The following is a 20,216-nucleotide window of genomic DNA, read 5'->3' on the forward strand; positions in this document are numbered from 1 at the left end:
GTAATGTCTTTACCTGGTTTTGGTATCAGGGAGATGGTAGCTTCATAGAATGAGTTGGGTAGTATTCCGTCTTTTTCTATACTTTGAAATACCTTCAATAGTAATGGTGTTAAGTCTTCTCTGAAAGTTTGGTAGAACTCTGCAGTGAAGCCGTCTGGGCCAGGACTTTTTTTTGTTGGAAGTTTTTTGATTACCGTTTCAATCTCTTTTTTTGTTATGGGTCTATTTAGTTGTTCTACTTCTGAATGTGTTAGTTTAGGTAGGTAGTATTGTTCCAAGAATTTATCCATTTCTTCTAGGTTTTCAAATTTGTTAGAGTACAATCTTATGTAGTAATCTGATATGATTCTTTTGATTTCATTTGGTTCTGTTGTGATGTGGTCCTTCTCGTTTCTTATTCGGGTTATTTATTTCCTTTCCTGTTTTTCTTTAGTCAGTCTAGCCAGTAGTTTATCAATTTTGTTAATTTTTTGGAAGAACCAGCTTTTGGATTTGTTAATTCTTTCAATTGTTTTTCTGTTCTCTAATTCATTTAGTTCAGCTCTGATTTTTATTATTTGTTTTCTTCTGGTGCCTGATGGGTTCTTTTGTTGCTCATTTTCTATTTGTTCAAGTTGTCAGGACAGTTCTCTGATTTTGGCTCCTTCTTCTTTTTGTATGTGTGCATTTATCGATATAAATTGGCCTCTGAGCACTGCTTTTGCTGTGTCCCAGAGGTTTTGATAGGAAGTATTTTCATTCTCGTTGTGTTCTAAGAATTTCCTTATTCCCTCCTTGATGTCTTCTATAACCCAGTCTTTTTTCAGGAGGGTATTGTTCATTTTCCAAGTATTTGATTTCTTTTCCCTAGTTTTTCTGTTATTGATTTCTAGCTTCATTGCCTTGTGGTCTGAGAAGATGCTTTGTAATATTTCGATGTTTTGGATTCTGGAAAGATTTGTTTTATGACCTAATATGTGGTCTATTCTAGAGAATGTTCCATGTGCGCTAGAAAAGAAAGTATATTTTGCAGCAGTTGGGTGGAGAGTTCTGTATAAGTCAATGAGGTCAAGTTGGTTGATTGTTATAAGTAGGTCTTCCGTGTCTCTATTGAGCTTCTTACTGGATGTCCTGTCCTTCTCCGAAAGTGGTGTGTTGAGGTCTCCTACTATATATGTGGAGGTGTCTATCTCACTTTTCAATTCTGTTAAAATTTGATTTATGTATCTTGCAGCCCTGTCATTAGGTGCGTAAATATTTAATATGGTTATGTCTTCCTGATCAATTGTCCCTTTTATCATTATATAGTGTCCTTCTTTATCCTTTGTGGTGGATTTAAGTCTAAAGTCTATTTTGTCAGAAATTAATATTGCTACTCCTCTTCTTTTTTGCTTATTGTTTGCTTGATATATTTTTTTCCATCCTTTGAGTTTTAGTTTGTTTGTGTCTCTAAGTCTAAGGTGTGTCTCTTGTCGGCAGCATATAGATGGATCGTGTTTTTTTATCCAGTCCGTGACTCTCTGTCTCTCTATTGGTGCATTTAGTCCATTTACATTCAGCGTAATTATAGATAAATAAGTTTTTAGTGCTGTCATTTTGATGCCTTTTCATGTGTGTTGTTGGCCATTTCATTTTTCCACATGCTTTTTTGTGCTGAGATGTTTTTCTTAGTAGCTTGTGAGATCCTCATTTTCATAATATTTAACTTTGTGTTTATTGAGTCGTTACGTTTTTCTTGGCTTTTTTCTTGAGTTATGGAATTGATATTCCTTTTTGTGGTTACCTTTTTATTTACCCCTATTTTTCTAAGTAAAAACCTAACTTGTATCCTTCTATATCGCCTTGTATCACTCTCCATCTGGCAGTTCAATGCCTCCTATATTTAGTCCCTCTTTTTGATTATTGTGATCGTTTATCTATTGATTTCCATGATTTCCTGTTGTGTGTATTATTTTGTTTATTTATTTATTTTTTAGAATTAGTCTTAATTTGTTTGTTTTTGTGCTTTCCCTATTTGAGTTGCGTTGATATCAGGACGTTCTGTTTTGTGACCTTGTATTGTGCTGGTACCTGATATTATTGGTCATACGGCCAAACAATCTCCTTTAGCATTTCTTGCAGTCTTGGTTTAGTTTTTGCAAATTCTCTAAACTTGTGTTTATCTGTAAATATCTTAATTTCTCCTTCGTATTTCAGAGAGAGTTTTGCTGGATATATGATCCTTGGTTGGCAGTTTTTCTCGTTCAGTGCTCTGTATACGTCATCCCATTCCCTTCTTGCCTGCATGGTTTCTGCTGAGTAATCTGAACTTATTCTTATCGATTCTCCCTTGAAGGAAACCTTTCTTTTCTCCCTGGCTGCTTTTAAAATTTTCTGTTTGTCTTTGGTTTTGGCGAGTTTGATGATAATATGTCTTGGTGTTTTTCTTTTTGGATCAATCTTAAATGGGGTCCGATGAGCATCTTGGATAGATATCCTTTCGTCTTTCATGATGTCAGGGAAGTTTTGTGTCAGGATTTCTTCAACTATTTTCTCTGTGTTTTCTGTCCCCCCTCCCTGTTCTGGGACTCCAATCACTCGCAAGTTATCCTTCTTGATAGAGTCCCACATGATTCTTAGGGTTTCTTCATTTTTTTTAATTCTTTTATCTGATTTTTTTTCAGCTATGTTGGTGTTGTTTCCCTGGTCCTCCAGAAGTCCCAGTCTACATTCTAATTGCTTGAGTCTGCTCCTCTGACTTTCTATTGTGTTGTCAAATTCTGTAATTTTATTGTTAATCTTTTGGATTTCTACATGCTGTCTCTCTATGGATTCTTGCAACTTGTTAATTTTTCCACTATGTTCTTGAATAATCTTTTTGAGTTCTTCAACAGTTTTATCAGTGTGTTCCTTAGCTTTTTCTGCATTTATCCTGATTTCATTTGTGATATCTTTAAGCATTCTGTAAATTAGTTTTTTATATTCTGTATCTGATAATTCCAGGATTGTATCTTCATTTGGGAAAGATTTTGATTCTTTTGTTTGGGGGGTTGGAGAAGCTGTCATGGTCTGTTTCTTTATGTGGTTTGATATGGACTGCTGTCTCCGAGCCATCACTGGGAAACTAGATTTTCCAGGTAGTCGGCTAAAAAAAAATGCAGTCAGATCCCTATCTGAATTCTCCCTCTGGCTCCGGGTATTCGGATGTTAATGGGGCTGCCTGGGGAGGGTGGGGGAGGGATCTGAGAGCTGGTACGCTGGCTCCTGGTTCTGAGAACAGTCGCTGTCTGCCCGTATTTGTTTGTTTTCCATCTCTAAGTCTGTGCTTGTTGTTCAGAGTTCGTGGATTGTTATGTATGTGATCGATTCCCTTGTTTTTCCGAGTCTTTGTTGCAAGAGGGATCCGCGGTAGCGTCCACCTAGTCCGCCATCTTGGCCCCGCCTCCCCCCATGTGGTTTTTAATCCATCCCAGGTGCTAAACCTTACAGATGTATTTGTTTGGTCAATTTGTTACACCAGAATGGCCTCTCTTGAACTGGAGTGAGTTTGAGGTTCAGTTTACATGTGTTTGTACCAATTCTTGTTTCTAAAATTCAAAGCTCTTTTAATTTCTGTGGCTATTGCTAAGGAAGCTATTCATACCGTATTCATTCACGTGATTAATACACACTCCATTTCATGGCTTCTAATATCTCCAAGAATTTGAAGACAGCTACCTGGCCGAAGACAAGAAGAAATCATATTTATTCCTGTTTTCAAGAAAGGTGATCCAAATGAATGCAGAAATTATTGAACAGTATCAATATCACATGCAAGCAATTTAAAAAAAATTTACCAAAAATCTGTATTATCTATAAAAATTGAACTCTAGTGAGTGACTAATACTGGAGGCTGCACTATCCAACTGTGTGCTGGCATGCAGAGGCAGACAGCGCTGTCCCACCAAGCCCCCTGGTGGAATATTTGTACTGAATGGCGTGTGGCTGTTGTTTATAAGGCCTCAAAAACCTGGACACTTTGGAACTTAACAATCAGATGAAGGACCTTGGAAACATCTCTAGAGACACTTGGGCTGTGTACTTGAAATAGTTCTGGGAGTGGGCCAGGACATCAACCAGAGCCTTGATCAGTTTCTTATCCTTAAGTATTTCCTGATGATTATCAGATGCATAGAGCCTGCCATCTTGAGCAATGTCTTCAGTGAGTTCCCGGTAGTCCTCATTGTACATCACGTATGGCACCTGGAACCCTCTGGCATTGTTTCCTTTGTTAGACTTGAACCGAATCTACAGATTCTTTGACCTGGAGGTGAAGGCGATGGGGTGCTCATAGGTCTGGCAGATTTCATATGTTGTCATGCAATTAGAGGAAGAGGTTTTCCGCATCGCCAGGTAGTCTCCACAGTCATCCTTTATGGGCAGGAAGATCTTAGGGACCACAATCAAGAAGCGGTGCTTGAGGGGTGGGTTGATGGTCCACATACACTCAGTGTTGGCTGGGAAATTGCCTGGGTAGTTTGGGGATTCAGCGTAGCCAGTGAAATCTCTCAGCTCCCCTCCACATCTTCTGTTTGTACATCGGGTTAAGTTCGTGGAGCCACTGAAGTCGGTCATAGTATTTCCTGGGCAGGAAACACAATTATTTTTTCCAAATTCAGGCTGGTATGTTCCTTCTGGGCAACAGATACACCAGTCAGTTGTGGTGTTGTAGGCACGTCCAGGGGAACACTGAACTCTGGCTGCACAGTCCTGGAAGAAAGTAGCTCCCAGGTATTCGGTAGGGAGGCCTCCTCCACAGGGGAAGCAGGAAATGTGGTCAGCTTCAGGCTGGAATGTTCCCAGGGGACAGAGCCGGCAGAGGGCAAATCCATCCATGGAATATTCACCGGGTTGGCACAGGCCTCCACATTCAGACACGTTCCAAGTTTCTGGAGTCTTCAGGGCCCCAGGATTTTCTGGTCTTGGGCATGGTTCATATGTGATTCGTCCTTTCTCATTTTGGAAAGCTCCATTTGGACATAAAATCCAGTGTTCTTGAGCTCCATCGTAATATGTCCCAGCCCTGCAACTGACACACTGGTTTTCCACATGGCCCTGACCCACTCCACGGGACTCTGCTCAGCGTTCAGATGTTCCCTATCAAATGCCTGATAGTTGGAGGTGAAATTGCTCCCTGTGGGCAGCTTTCCGGAGTGTGCGGATGGCTTTTCAGAGTCGCTTCTGTGTTCACTTTACAATGCAGCTTAGATCACAAGAAGCTGTTACATCCTTTTGGTTAGTTTCAAGCTCAAACTCATCAGTGATACATATTTCCTTAGTGGTGCTTGGTCAGCCAGGGATTCCTGGGACTTGCTTGCCAGAGCTGCATGCAAGGTTTGTGTAGTGGAAGCTCTCTTTTACTGAACTGTGCGTCTCTGGTAGTACTGGTCACACACCCTCAGGAAACAGCTCAGCCTTTTTCAAACTACACTTGCCTTCATTTAGCTTAAAGGTTACCCTAGTCCTGATGGTGGTGACATCCCTTGAAAGCAGAGTCATTTGCTTTTTGCTGTTTGCTCCTGAGAGGAGAGGGAGCCCCGCAGATGACAGAGTAGGCCTCTTGCAGTCCTGAAGAGAGGTGAATGCCAGAGTGACATCTTAGGAAGCACTCCTTTCTTCCACCACTGTTATTGCAATGCAGGGACACGTGGGGAGTCCTGTTGGGCAGGAGCCCCTTCACTTCCACACTGTCCTTTTTATTCCAGTGGAGTTTGTGCCCAAAGTGACATTGGTATTCATAGCTGCCTATACACAGACTTGGTGACAGCCTCCGTTGTTGATGCTGCACTCGTTTGTGTCTCCACAGTGTGTAAAGCCATAGAGGGTGTACCCTTTGTTGCAAGCACAATAAGTAAGCAAAATTTTGCTGAAGATTGTTTAAAAGCGGCTGCAGCAGTATATCGACAGGGAACTGCCAGAAATTCAAGCTGGATTTAGAAGAGGATGTGGAACCAGGGATACCATTGCTGATGTCAGATGGATCCTGGCTGTAAGCAGAGAATACTAGAAAGATGTTTACCTGTGTTTTATTGACTATGAAAAGGTGTTCAGCTTTGTGGATCATAACAAATTATGGAAAACATTGCAGAGAATGGGAATTCTGGAGCACTTAATTGCGTTCATGAAGAATCTGTACATGGATCAAGAGACAGCCTTTCGAACAGAGCAAGGGGATACCACATGGTTTAAAGTCAGGAAAGGTGTGTGTCAGGGTTGTATCCTTTCACTATACTTATTCAGTCGTCGCTGAGCAAATAATCCGAGAATCTGGACTATATGAAGAAGAAAGGGGCATCAGGATTGGAGGAAGACTCATTAACAACCTGGGTTATGCAGATGACACAACCTTGCTTGCTGAAATTGAAGAGGACTTGAAGCACTTACTAATGAAGATCAAAGACCACAGCCTTCATTATGGATTGCACCTCAACATAAAGAAAATAAAAATCCTCACAACTGAACCAATGAGCAACATCATGATAAACAGAGAAAAGATTGAAGTTGTCACAAATTTCATTTTACTTGGATCCACAAACAATACCCTTGGAAGCAGCAGTCAAGAATTCAAATAATGTGTTGCATTGGACAAATCTGTTGCAAAAGACCTCTTTAAAGTGGTAAAAAGTAAAGATGTCACCTTGAAGACTGAGGTGTGCTTGACCCAAGCAATGGTGTTTTCAGTGGCCCATATGCATGTGAAAGTGGGACAGTGAATAAGGAAGACTGAAGAAGAATTGATGCCTTTCAATTGTGGTGTTGGTGATCATGGACTGCCAAAAGAATGAACAAATCTGTCTTGGAAGAAGTACAGCCAGAACGCTCCTGAGAAGCATCCTTCAGACATAGTAACAGGGATCCATCCCTGGAGAAAGACATCATGCTTGGTAAAATAGAGGGTCAGAGAAGAAGAGGAAGACCCTCAATGAGATGATTGACACGGTGGCTGCAACAATGGGCTCAAGTGTAGCAATGGTTGTGAAGATGGCACAGGACTGGGCAGTGTTTCGTTCTGTTGTGCATAGGGTCACTATGAGTTGAAACTGACTTGATGGCACCCAACAACAACAACAACAATGCTATCTCCAACTGTAGACAAAAAAAATTCATGCCTTCTATTTGGAATTTTGGTAAGAACTGACTTTTATGTTTAGTGCTGATACAGTGTTTTTTTAAATTATCCATTTACTGATGTAAGCTGGAAGGAAAATAACATATCCTTGGCATCTTGGCCCCATCTCAGGAAAGTCTCTACCTTATACCCTAAAGCAACAAGAGTAGTGACACTGCTTTGTAATAGAACTTTGGCCACTAGCCACGTGTGCCTACTGAGCCTTGGAAATGTGGCCAGTGTGCTTGAGGACTGAAGTTTTCATTTTTATTAATTCAAATCTAAATAGTCACATGTGTCAAGTACGTACCTTGCTGGGAAGCACAGATCTAGAGCTATTTCACCTGCTGTTTTGTTGTAGTATTCGTAAATAGGAGATCAGTTTTTGAGACTCCTAGAAAGTTCATGAATTATTCCCTTGTTCTTTCTCTCCTTGTGTTTAAATCTGCCTTGAAAAATTAATAATAATGGTGATGACAGTATTACTTGAGTCCTTAGTATGTGCTATATGCTGTCTGTGCTACGTGCATCACCTTATTTAATCTTCAAGACCTCAAACCGTGAGTGACTACTATTGTCATCTCTGCTTTGTTGTTGTTAAAATGGAGACAAAGAGAAGGAAGTAACTTGCCAAGGTCACACAGGGGGCTGGAGTTGCAGCCTGAGGCCAAGGGAACCCATATGGATGCTTTTATCTTGCTGTCTTGCTTGGGACACATCAGGAAAAACCAATAGCTGAAAAAGGGCATCATGTTTGGTAAAATGAAGGGCCAAAGAAAATGAGGGAAACTCTCATTGAGATGGCTTGGCACAATAGCCGCAACAACAGACTCAAACAGATCAATGATCATTAAGATGGCACATGACTAGGCAGTGTTTCATTCTATTATATATATGGTTGCCATGAGTCAGACCTGATTTGGTGGCAACCTTGACAACAATCATATACTAAACTGTTTATGTGGTCCTCTTGTTTATGAATTATCTGAATGGGAAACTATTTTGTTTTGTAAGGATTAGAGATTTATCTGCATTCTTGGATAAATACTGAGATTTTCTAGAATCAGAGCAGTATATTGGAAAGCGTATGAAATTGGGACAGGAGATCTGGGTTTGAATCCTGAGAATGCTTGCGTCCCTCCATACCTTGGTTTTCTCATGTCTAAAATGAGGAGAGCAAGAGCAGTGGTTTGGTGTCCTCCCTTCTCTCCTCTTTTTCTGGGAAACTTGCTAAACAAAGGAAGAATGGAGGCTATGGCCAGGGTAAAGCCATTTCCTCCACAGACTGAAGCTTTTAGCTGGTGGCAGAGCATAGCCCTCCCTGCAAGTTCATAAGAAGGCAGGGAAAGGTGGTAGCAGAAGCCACCATGACTTTGCACTCACCTTGGTTTTTAAGACTCCCAAAGATAACCTGGTATTGCAGGGTGGGTGGTTCAGGAGAGAGGGAAAGAAACAGCAGGGGTGTGGAGAGAGGGCTGAGCAGCAGAATGCCCAGCTCTGGGTTCTGCTCTGCAGTCTCCAGCTGTGTGATTATGGGACACTTGGCCTCCTCCCTCTATGCCCCCATCGTTTTTTCCACTGTCAATGCAGAGTTACAGTCTTTGTTCTTTGAGCCCTCTTGTGCCCTTACTTTTATTGACTGATTCAGAGTTAAGCCAAAGACCAGTGAGACTGTCAACATATTTTGTTTAACTTCCAGTCATTTCCAGATTTCTCAGACTTGGTTATTTCTTTGGAAGTATGAAAGAAAAATTGTACTTTTGCTCACCTCCAGATCAGTAGCTTGACATTGGTACCTCCTCACAAGTTAGGGAATAATGTTTGCCATCTGCATGGTGCTCATGTTCCCAGTGTCCACCTCCTCCCCAGGATTGCAGAGGCTGAAACCTCAAACACCCCACGCCTCTGGTATCAGGAAAGTCAGGTTCCTTCTAAACATCTCTTACCTGATTGTTCTCACAGTGGTGTCGTGGGTTCTTCTTTTCTGCCCATGTCTTCTTCTGATAGAGTCTGGGTTCATCTGATCCAAGTCTTCCACTATGTTTTCCTGCATGTGGCATATCATCTAGGAAAACACAGGACATGAAAAGGCAAATAAAGAAGGATTTGAGGCTACACCCATTCTCAATTCTACATTAGCCACAGCCCAAACTATACACAGAAACAGGCATGGCTTTTGAAATATTTCTCAGGTACTGAAAAGACAGCAACAAAAGACGCCCAAGGTCTGTCCAGTCAATTGGTGTAACTTTGTGTTTTTGTTGAGAATACAAACAGCAGAACACACCCCAATTCAACAATTTCTACATGTATAATTCGGTAACATTGGTTATATTCTTCAAGTTGTGCAACCATTCTAAGCCCTCTTTTCAGAGTTTTTTCTCCCCCATTAATGTAAAATCACTACCCCCTCAGTTTCATATATAATCTTTCTAGTTTCTGTTGTCAATTTGGTTCCAGATAGATAGGTCTTAAAAGAACATAATGCTCAAGGCAGACATTGCTGGGCACCGTCCAGTTATTCTGGTCTCATGGCAAAGGCAGCAGTTGCTCATGGAGGCAATTAGCCACACATTTCATCTCTTCCTCCTATTCATGGTTCTCCTTCTTCCTCTGTTGCTTCAGGCAAGCGGACACCAGTTGTTGTGCCTTGGATGGCCGGCCACTTGCATCTTTGAAGACCCTGGGCACTGTGCAGCAAACTAGGAGGTAGAACAGTAGCAGTAAACACGTTATTAGGCCAGTTAACTGGCAAGTCCCATGAAGCCATGACCCTAAACCTCCAAACCAATGAACCAAATCCCATGGTGGTGTTTGGTTGTACATAAGGAACCTCAGCAGCTGTTTTTTTTCCTTCTTTTTATTGTTGTTGTAAATATATCTATCAGACAACTTTTTCCAATTCAACTTTTTATAGGTGTACCACTTATTGACAGCAACTACATTAATCAGCTATGTAACCCTACCTTTGATCAGTGCAATTTTTCCATCACCATAAATCAAAACTCACAACTCTATAAGAAGTAAAACCCCGTTCCTTCCTCCAGGAGCCCTGGCGACACAGTGGCTAAGCTCTTGGCTTCTAACTGAAGGTTGGCAGTTTGAACCCACCAGCCACTCTGCAGGAGAAAGATGTGTCAGTCTGCTTCTGTAAAGATTACAGCCTTGGAAACCCTATAGGGCAGTTCCACTCTGTCCTATAGGGTCGCTATGAGTTGGAATTGACTCAATGGCAATGGACTTTTTTTTTTGGTGTTTGTACATATCCATGCAATTCCCTTTTTAAGGAATTTTTTTTTTTTTAATGTATGGCTTTGAATTACTTTCTAGTGTCTTTTCCCTCCCATCTGCAGAATACCAATTAGTATTTTCTGTAGAGCTAGTCTGGTGGATATGAATTCTCTCAGCTTCTGTTTGTCTGCAGGTATTTTAATTTTACCCTCATTCCTGAAGGACGGTTTCACTGGGTACAGTATTCTTGGTTGACAGTTTTCCCCTCCTCCTCCACTCCCAGCATTTTAAATATATCATTCCGTTGCCTTCTGGGCTCCAATATTTCTGAGGAGAAGTCAACGCTTAATTTTATTGGGGATCCTTTGTATGGACTATTTGCTTCTCTCTCACTGCTCACAGGGTTCTCTCTTTATCCTTACTTTTTGAGAGTTTGACTATGATGTTTCTTGGTGTGGATCTCTCTGGGTTTATCCTGTTTGGGATTCTTTGAGCTTTTAGGTTATGTAGATTCATGTCCTTTGTCGGATTGGGGAAACTTTCTGTCATTATTTCTTCAAATATTCTTTCTATCCCTTTTTGTCTCTCATCTCCTTCTGGAATTCCCTTGATGTATATATTAGGTATCTTGATGTTATCCCATAATTCCATTAAACTGTGCCCAGCTTTCTTGAGCTTCTGCTCTTGTTGCTCTTCAGCCTCTGTAATTTCAACTATCATATGCTCTAATTTGAAGATTCTTTCTCCTGCCTGATTAAATGGATTGTTACATATCTACACTGTTTCTCCTTTCAGTTATTGTCCCTTTCAGTTGCAATAATTCTGTTTTTTCATCTCTTTTTCTAGATTCTCATTTTGTTCTTGCATGTTTTCCTTACTCCTTTTGGATCTTTGTCTACATTTTCCTTTAAGTCTTTAATTATGTTTAGCATTGTTATGTCATAGTTTTCCATTCTTTTCATTTTTTAGTCTTCCTCAGATGTGTCTTCACTTCTTTCATCATGTTCATTTCAATGGGCTATCATCCCTCTTTTCTTGGCATGTCTTGTGATCTTTTTGTTGGGGCACTGAAATTTTCGACGATGATAACTTTATCAGTTCTCCCCAGTATTTGGTGTGTTAGCCTGTACTAATTTCTGCAAAAAAAAAACTCTTAGGTGGGCAGTGTCTTCGGGCTTTGGTTACTGTTTCCTCTCCTGCTTTGTTAGCTCCTTCTCTCTTCCTGGTTTAATTTGAATTCCAAAGTTCCAGATCTCTGTTTTCAACTTTTAACGTCTCCCAAACACACCAGAGAGCATGCTGTGGGTAACCTGTCCACTGGCAGGCACTGCCACTCAGCTGAGATATTGTACACTAATCTATCTGTCTACCAAGGGGCACAGTCCTCTCTCTCTCTGGTTATTACTCTTTTACCTTCTCTGTTTCTGCGACTACATTTTACACTGGAAAACTCACACATAGCAAGACTCCTTCAGGGCCGGATGTCGTCCTCTGATTTTGCCAGAGGTTTCCTTCCCTGCTCTGGGGGGGGGCTGATTATATCTGAGCTGGCATTCAGGAGGAGCACAGGCAGACTTTCTGCTGTTTCAGGAGGAGGAGGGGCTGGCACTCCCCAGAAGGACCTCCGAGAGCTCTGCCTTGTTGTTTTCAGAGACCCAGTGGCCCTGTGGTGGTGGGGGGAGCAGTCTCCACTTAGGTGACCCACCTCCTAGCCCCACTGTAGGGAACCTTCTTTAGGAGTTTGTATCAGTCCAGTAGTTGACAGTTACCAGGCAGAGGAGCGGCTTGTCTTAGATATCTAATGCTGCTATAACAGAAATACCACAAATGGGTAGCTTTAACAAACAGGAATTTATTTTCGGACAGTTTAGGAGGCTAGATGTCTGAATTCAGGGTGCTGGCTCTTGGGGAAGGCTTTTTCTCTCTGTTGGTTCTGGGGAAAAGTCTTTGTCTCTTTTCAGCTTCTATTCCTTGGTGATCGTGGTGATTTCATGTAACACGGCATCTCTCTGCCCTCGTCTCTGCCTGCTTCTCTGATCTCTTAATCTGCTCTTTTATATCTCAAAAGAGATTGACTTAAGACACGCCCTATACTAATACTGCCTCATTAACATAACAAAGAAAATTCATTCCCAAATGGAATTATAACTACTTAAAAAAAAAAAACTACTTTAGGTGCTATGTATTTTGGGGGGAGATAATTTAGTTACTGACATGCTGTCACACTCTGAACAGACCCTCAGCAACATCTGCCTTGTTGCTATCAGCACCCCCTCCCCCCAGAATGTTGGCTCCACTCAAGATGCCTGCTTCCTAGCACACAACAGTCTCAGTCAGCAGACCTCAGTGCTGATTGGAAGGAGGAGCAGACAGACCTGAACTGACTTCCAGAGTGGTCTGCTGCATAAGATTGCCCTAACCTGGCCGCAAACAACTCTCTCCTGACTGCCAGCCCATGTAAGATTTCTGGTCACATATTCTCATGGAACCACATTCCTTTTCTTCAGTGCATTGTTCACTGTCTTCAGTTATTTACCCATTCATATCTTTATCTGGTCACCTTCTCGCTTCCCCACTAGACGTTAAGCTCCTTGAGAGTAGAGCCCGTGCCTCTCTTTTTATTATCAAGCACACTCTGGCTATCAGAGTGATTGGCATATTAAAAAATATTTGCCGAATGAATGAATGAATGAATATATCAGTAATGTGTATCCTTATATCAAGAATTTAATAGTTTCACTAGACTTATACAATATATAAAAATATATAGAGAGCTAGATAGTATTTGCATAGAACACAAGCAAATAGCCCAATAATTAAAGACAAAAAAAAAAAGGTGAGAGAGAAACCTAGTGAATGAATGTGTCTCTGTGAAAGATTCCAGTTCACCCTTCCACCATGATTTTTTTTTTTTTTTTTTTGGTGTCATTTAGACTTAGTTTAACAGTCAAATCAGCCTCCGTATTAGATGTCACTTTCTCTCAGTAATCGATCAGTTTATTGGTTATTTTTACATATTTCCAGCTGGATATTTTGGTCTCATTCTGATCAGATCATGCAAATGAGGCAATGTGGTTCTTTTCTCACCTTGTACAAATCAGTTCACTCCTCGTATGTCAGTTTTTTAATTTAGAAATGAGAATAATAAGAGCACCTAGCTCTTAAGTATGTATGGTTTGAATAGGCCATGCTGTGCTAAAAACAACAAGAACAACAAAAAGCCTCCCAAACTCAGGCGCTTAATACAACAAAAGTTTATTTTTTACTTATACAAAATCGGCTGTGAGTCAGGTGACTCCCAGGGGCAACCACCACCCCCTCAGTGACTGAGCGGTGAACCGCCTCATCTCAGTCTCATGATATTGCCATCTCAATGCATGGCCCCCAGGAGAGGAAGAGAGAGCTGAGGAGAAGGAGGGAGTCATTATTCTCCTGCTCTTAATTCAGGGTTTACGCTTCAGCCTGGAAGGTGCTCGTGTCACTCCTGCTCACAGCCCATTTGTCAGAACTAGTCACAGAGTCCTGCCCTTCTGTGAGAGGGCAAAGAAATGTCGGAGAATTCCTGGATTTTCAGTGGTCAGTAAATCTCTGCCATTGAGACTGATGATGATTAAATAAGATATCGCGGGTAAGGCCATGAGCATAGGACCCAGCACACAGTAAAATCTAGTTACTTTTTTTTTTTTATGTGATGATGTTGACATTTTGATAGATGTTTTTTGACAGCAAGAGTTTTATTTCTCTTTATCCTTCATAACCACCACCCCCTCCACAAACAAGCAGGTAGTAATTAGCACATGACAAATACCGTCTTAATGGTTGCCGAATTAACTGCACACAAAGAAAACAATAAACACCTGCATTCAATAAGTGATAACTGGTGGCTCCGTGGTTAAGAGCTTGGCTATTAACCAAAAGGTCGGCAGTTCATATCTACCAGCCACTCCTTGGAACCTCTATGGGCTATTTCTATTCTTTCCTGTAGGGTTGCTATGAGTTGAAATTGACTTGATGGCAACAGGTTTGTTGGTTTTTTTGTTTGCTTGTTTATGATGAAGATGATGATGGTGATGCGGAGGAAGAGGAGGAGAAGGAAAAGGAGGAGATCCCAAAGAAGGAGCAAAAAATTGCAGGTAGGTGCACCTGAGAAGACTTCAAGGAGATACTAATTGTATTTGAACTGGCTACATAGGACAAATGGAGTCCTGGTGGTGCTCCGGTTAAGTGCCTGGCTGTTAACCAAAAGGTCATCAGTCCTAACCCACCCAGTGGCTCCAGAGGAGAAAGGCCTGGCGATCTGCTTCTCTGAAGATTACAGCTCTGAAAACCCTGTGGGCCAGTTCTACTCTGTCTCATGGGGTCACTATAAGCTGCAATCGACTCGGCAACACTTAACCATAACAATGACATAGGACAAATAGGATTTTCAGTGCTAGAGAAAGCGGTGGAAAGAGAGGGATATGAACAATGTTCTCAAGGCAACAAAACGTCATGTGTGAGGAAGGATTGGCGTGTGGTTTGGCCAGTGGAAAGGGAGTGGAGGCAGACCTGAGAATCCCTGCAAGGGGAGTCTCTTGAGAATTAAGCTGCCGATAAAAGATTTCTAGCCCCTCTTTGCCCCTCCCACTCTTTATGCTTTCAGATTCCAAAGAAAGGAAGGAGCTCACGTTTTTATGGCTTGACTGTATCTGATACTCAGTGAACAAACAAAACCTTTTCCTGACTCCCTCTTCTCATGATCTACTCTCTAATTTTTGTATATTTTGTGGGAAAAAAATGGAAAAATGGCTTTGAAACAAAAATCTCATCTTCATACTTTCTAGTACCTTCAGCTCCCTGTTTTTCCCTAATAGCTGACAGGGTTGGGTTAGCTTTATCTGCAGCTCCATCTCTCTCATCTACTTAAGGAAAATAGCTTTGTTAGGAGACCTTTGATATGTCTTTTTCATATGTTGTTTTTCAAGTTTTTGGAGAGTGAGCAAATGTCATTGGACTTCAGTCCCCTTTCCTATCTTGATGTCTGTTCTGTCTCTATGGTAACGCTCTGAAAGTAGCTACCAGCAGTTTTGGTAGAAACCACTGATTCTTTATGCTGCAGGAGTTGTTTCTCCTTATTGAAAATGTGAGTTGTCATCGCTGGGTTGGACCAGGTTCTCTTACATTATGTTCTGTGTTTCTTCCAGAAGTCGGATTTCCAATGATATCTCAAGGAGAAGGTGAAAATGTAAAATTTATGGTGGAACTAAAGGTGAGAGATGGTTTTCAACACACCCCAGCTCAGAGGCTGAAGCTCCAAGTCGAGTCTGAGGAAACTCCTGGAAAGAATAGGCCCCGATTGAAATGTGGCAGCCACCAATATTGCATGTCACAGGCAAATGTTTCTTTAAGACGGAGTGATGAGGAGCAAAACAAGAAGGCTGTCTTGGAGTGGATTGCTACATTAATCAAGAGAGCTGGGATTCTCGTCCTTTCTGTATGCGTGCTGGAATGAGTGAGGGTGAAAACCAATACATCACAGCCTCTCCAAGGTGCAGGCATCTTGCCTGGAAAATGAAAAGCAAGGGAAAGGAATTGCATCCACTGGTATGCCTTGTTACCCGTCTTGATCCAGTAGAATTAATGAGCACTTTCGAGAGGTCTGGCAGCCAAGTGAGTTGTCAGCTTGCTGGTATCATTCTGGTGGTCTGGGAATTTGAGATAACAGGAAAAGAAAGGGAGGACTGGAGCATAACAGGCTAAGAGAGAACAGACCATATCAGAAGCCCATTGGAGCCGAGCGCTTACATGTCATAAAAAAAAAAGAAATGACCTGGCTAGCAACAAAGATTGATGATAAGAAAGAAAAGGGAAGGATCTTTTGGAAGAGCTTTTGCCTTGATCAGGGAGTAATTTATTTACTGTTTAACATGGCAGGAGAGGCAAAATGAGATTCCTTGGATGGAGAGGGAGGTTTCAGATTTGGCAATTAGTTGGGGACTTAAAATAGACTTTTCTGAACCTATAGACCAAACGAGCATGGCAGTTTTGCAGTATGTGTATAAGAAGGGATTAGCCTATATCAGGTGTGGCTGGCGCTGCACATGGATTTGGCGATAGAATTGGGATGGTTTGAAACCAATCCAAACAAAATACACTGCTAAAAACATAAGAAGGTAGGTTTCTATCAAAATAATAACTTCCATTTATTGAGATTTGACTATGAACCCAGCACTGTGCCTATATTATCTGATTTAATCCTTACAAAGGGCATGTTGTTAGGAGGGATCAGTCCCTGGAGAAGGACCTCATGCCTGGCAAAGTAGAGGGTCAGTGGAAAAGAGGAAGACCCTCAATGAGGTGGATCGACACAGTGGCTGCGACAACGGGCTCAAGCATAACAACGATTGTAAGGATGGCGCAGGACCGGGCAGTGTTTCGTTCTGTTGTGCATAGGGTTGCTATGAGTTGGAACCAACTTGATGGCACCTAACAACAACAACAACAATCCTTACAAAAAATTAGGAGATAGATCAAATTATTGTGTTCATTTTACAGATGATGGACAGAGGCTCAGAAATATTAATGATATGACAAGAGCACACAACTTAAAGGACTGGGGTTGAGCTTTGAGATTCCTAATTCAGAGTTCCAGCTCTTACCTGCTGCCTTTTCTAAGGGATTCCTAAGGGACAGTACACGTCTATGAAGATCAAGGTAAATATGTGTCCTGGCTCAGGCAGGACTTAAAGGACAAAAATACATGTGAAAAGCATACTGTTTCCTGTATACTTTTCTTGATTCCATTAACTCAGGTCTGTGGCCTGATCTTTTTTTGGCTTTGTTTTTTGTCCTTCTTCCCTTCTTTCCCTTCCTTTATTTGTACTCTTCTCTTAGACTGTGGTTTTGACCTGCCTCCTTATTCCGCTTTGTTCTTTGTTTATATCCAAACAGTCCCGTATAGCGTAGTGGTTCAAGGCGTGGCTTCTGATATCAGGTTATCTGAATTAAAATCCCAGCTTTGCTTCTAAACTAGCCCTGTGGTCTTTTGTGCCTCAGTTTCCTCATCTGTTTTATTTACCCATGGTTATTCTTATGTTATAAACCACCCAACAACTCAGTGGCTTCAACAATGACAACCAGTTAGTTGCTCAAAATTCTGCAAGTTGACAAGGGGTCAGCATGGATGGCTCATCTGTGCTCTGTGTGGTGTTAGCTGGGTGGCTTGACTGGAGCGAGACGACCCAAAATGGCCTCACTTGAATGTCTGGGTCTCCTCTTGGGTGGCTAGAACACCAGGAGACCGGTCTTCTCTTTGTGTCTCTCCATGTGGTTACTTATCATTCAAAAACATGCCCTACTTGAGACTATGTTGGCATCTCCTGCCTGGAGAGGAGATGAGAGGGTGGAGGGGGTTAGAAGCTGGTGAAAAGGACACGAAAAGAGGGAGTGGAGAGAGAGAGCAGGCTGTCTCATTAGGGGGAGAGTAATTGGGAGTGTGTAGCAAGGTGTATATGGGTTTTGGTGTGAGAGACTGACCTGATTTGTAAACTTTCACAATAAAATTATTAAAAAAAAAAAAATAGCCCAAGCTTCTTTACATGGTGGTTGGATCCCCAAAAAGCAAAACCAGGAACTTCCAGGTCTCTCAAGGTGCAGACCCAGAAGCTACATAGCATCACCTCTGCTGGATTTTATTGGTCAGTGTGAGTCACCGGCCAACCCTGGTCTGAGGGAGGAAATCTGCAGGTAATCTACCACAGGGAGGATACAGGCTCCCTCCTAATAGGTAGGTAAAAAAAGTTCCTATCAATTTAGTAAATCCTGCCTACAACTTCACCAGCTATCTCAAGAAAAGTATAAGAAGTTATAGTCCCTGGGATTTTGTTTTGAGATTAAATGCACAATGGTGAGGATTAGGAGCTGGGCATGTCACGGGCCGTGACCCTTGTTAGAAACCAAGTGGATGTGCTAATTTAAGAAATTAAATATCCTACCATTTAGGTGGCATCTCTCTTCTTTTAAAGGTAGACATACCAAACTTGTACAAACAGCTCATTCCCTCATAATCATTTAAATTATAATTAGATTCCCATGAGAGTTTTAAAAAATTATTACAGGGTCGAGTTTGCTATATGCCCAACAAATCAGTGGTTTGTGAAGATTCTTCTTGTAAGTGGTTTATTGTAGACAAAGTGAAATATAGCCTGCATCACAACATGCCACACATGTCATATATACACGGACCCCATCAAGGCAGGTGCCCCACATCCTTGGTTGCTGAGATTTAGCACAACTCCTCAACAGGATCCCATGAAAGATGGGGCATACAGAGTGAGTAATCTATTTCTTGAATCTCACGTCATGTTATAGAAGTGAACAGACTCCTTTTTTCCTTTCATGTGGAATTGTACAAAGCTCTTCTGTGAAGTATTCCATGCCCCACCCTGCAGACACAAAGTTAAGCACTAAGTCCTCAAGGCCACCTCCTTGGAAGACCATTGTATGCCCAGGTGACTTACAGGAATTCAACAGTACACACTTGGTGAGACCCCTCTTGCTTCACTTAGAGTAAATAGGCAGTGGATGAAATTAAGTCAGGCATGAAGGCAAAACATAGAGGAAGAATGAGTGAATGTTCCAAGGGTTTTGCCAAAATGAACAGAGGAGTCAGACACTTGGTTCAGGAGGTAGTTAAGACTCCCTCAGTATTCCGTAGGAAAAAATTAAAGAATCATTGAAAGGCTACGAGAAACGTTGACTATTCCTGTGCTTTCTGGTGATGTAGAGGTAGTTTAGATGATGAACAATTTCCATCTTGACACCTTATTATTGTGATAAGATAAAGGAGCCCTGGTGGTGCAGAGGTTAAGCAGTTTGAACCCACCTGCTGCTCTGTGGGAGAGAGATGTGGCAGTCTGCTTCTGTAAAGATTTACAGCCTTTGGAATCCTATAGGGCAGTTCTACTCTGTTCTATGGGCTCGCTATGAGTTGGTTCAACTCGACAGCAGTGGGTTTAATTTTTGGTTTAGCAAGGCAAGTATGTACTCTGCTAACACTGTGGGTTGGAAAGGATTCTGTTATTAAAGGGAAAAAGTGGAAAATAGATACTGTAAGATGATTAGCAACCTATATTCCTCATTACACTGTGAACTCCATGAGGGTTGAGACTTTTATTCATTTAGCACAAAGTAGGTGCTCATTAAATACGTTTACTTCAGTCAAATGCGATTGCACAGTCTTTTCCTGAGTGTGCACTGATGTCCATGTGTCTCTCTTAGAACATTACCTCTGTGTGAACAAGGAATGGTGGTTTAAATTGATTCACTGAAAGCTTGATATAGCAGCTCACACAAAGTGAGCACTCATCCATAGTCAAGAGATAACTATGAAGCACCCACTATGTGCCATATGCTCTGCTGGGCTCTGGGGATACAGCAGGGAATGAAACCGACAAAATCCATGTCCTACAGGCTCTTTATTCCGTGAGTATGACAGACAGCCAACAATTTTTTTTCCAGTTGCCATTGAGTCGATTCTAACTCATGGCCCCATGCATGTCAGAGTAGAACTGTGCTCCATAGGGTTTTCAATGGCTGATTTCAAGAATGTGCATGTTTAAGTCCATTAGTCAAGAAATTGTTACTGAGCATCTCCTATATCCCAGATGCTTTTCTAGGAATTGCTGATAAAAAAAAAAGGAAAAAGATAAAAGTAAGAGAAACCTAGATGAAAGCAGTAGGGAGAACATCTCAGGCAGAGGAGGTGGCATTGTACTGACCTGGAGAGATCCTGGAGTGTTCCAGGAGCCAAGGGAAGTCAGCATAGCTGGAACTGGAAGAGGGAGGGGACATGGGAGAATGGAATGAGGCTATGGAAGTGGGAAGGATTCAGGTTATGAAA

The 20,216-nt window shown here is 41.6% G+C and overlaps 1 long non-coding RNA gene and 1 pseudogene across 1 annotated transcript in view; one reads left to right on the top strand and one right to left on the bottom strand.

Annotated features, from left to right (window-relative positions):
- The window catches only part of LOC135228444 (uncharacterized), a 32,431-nt gene extending 15,752 nt beyond the window's left edge, over positions 1–16,679 (top strand). The window contains exons 2-3 of the long non-coding RNA XR_010318949.1: positions 14,395–14,469; positions 15,520–16,679. This is a non-coding gene — a long non-coding RNA (uncharacterized LOC135228444). The remainder of the gene's footprint in view (positions 1–14,394; positions 14,470–15,519) is intronic.
- LOC100676319 (signal peptide, CUB and EGF-like domain-containing protein 2) lies at positions 3,856–9,158 on the bottom strand (annotated as a pseudogene).
- Positions 16,680–20,216: the final 3,537 nt, after the last annotated feature.

Source organism: Loxodonta africana, chromosome 22 (genome assembly GCF_030014295.1).
Source record: "Loxodonta africana isolate mLoxAfr1 chromosome 22, mLoxAfr1.hap2, whole genome shotgun sequence".
Taxonomy (NCBI): Eukaryota; Metazoa; Chordata; class Mammalia; order Proboscidea; family Elephantidae; genus Loxodonta; species Loxodonta africana.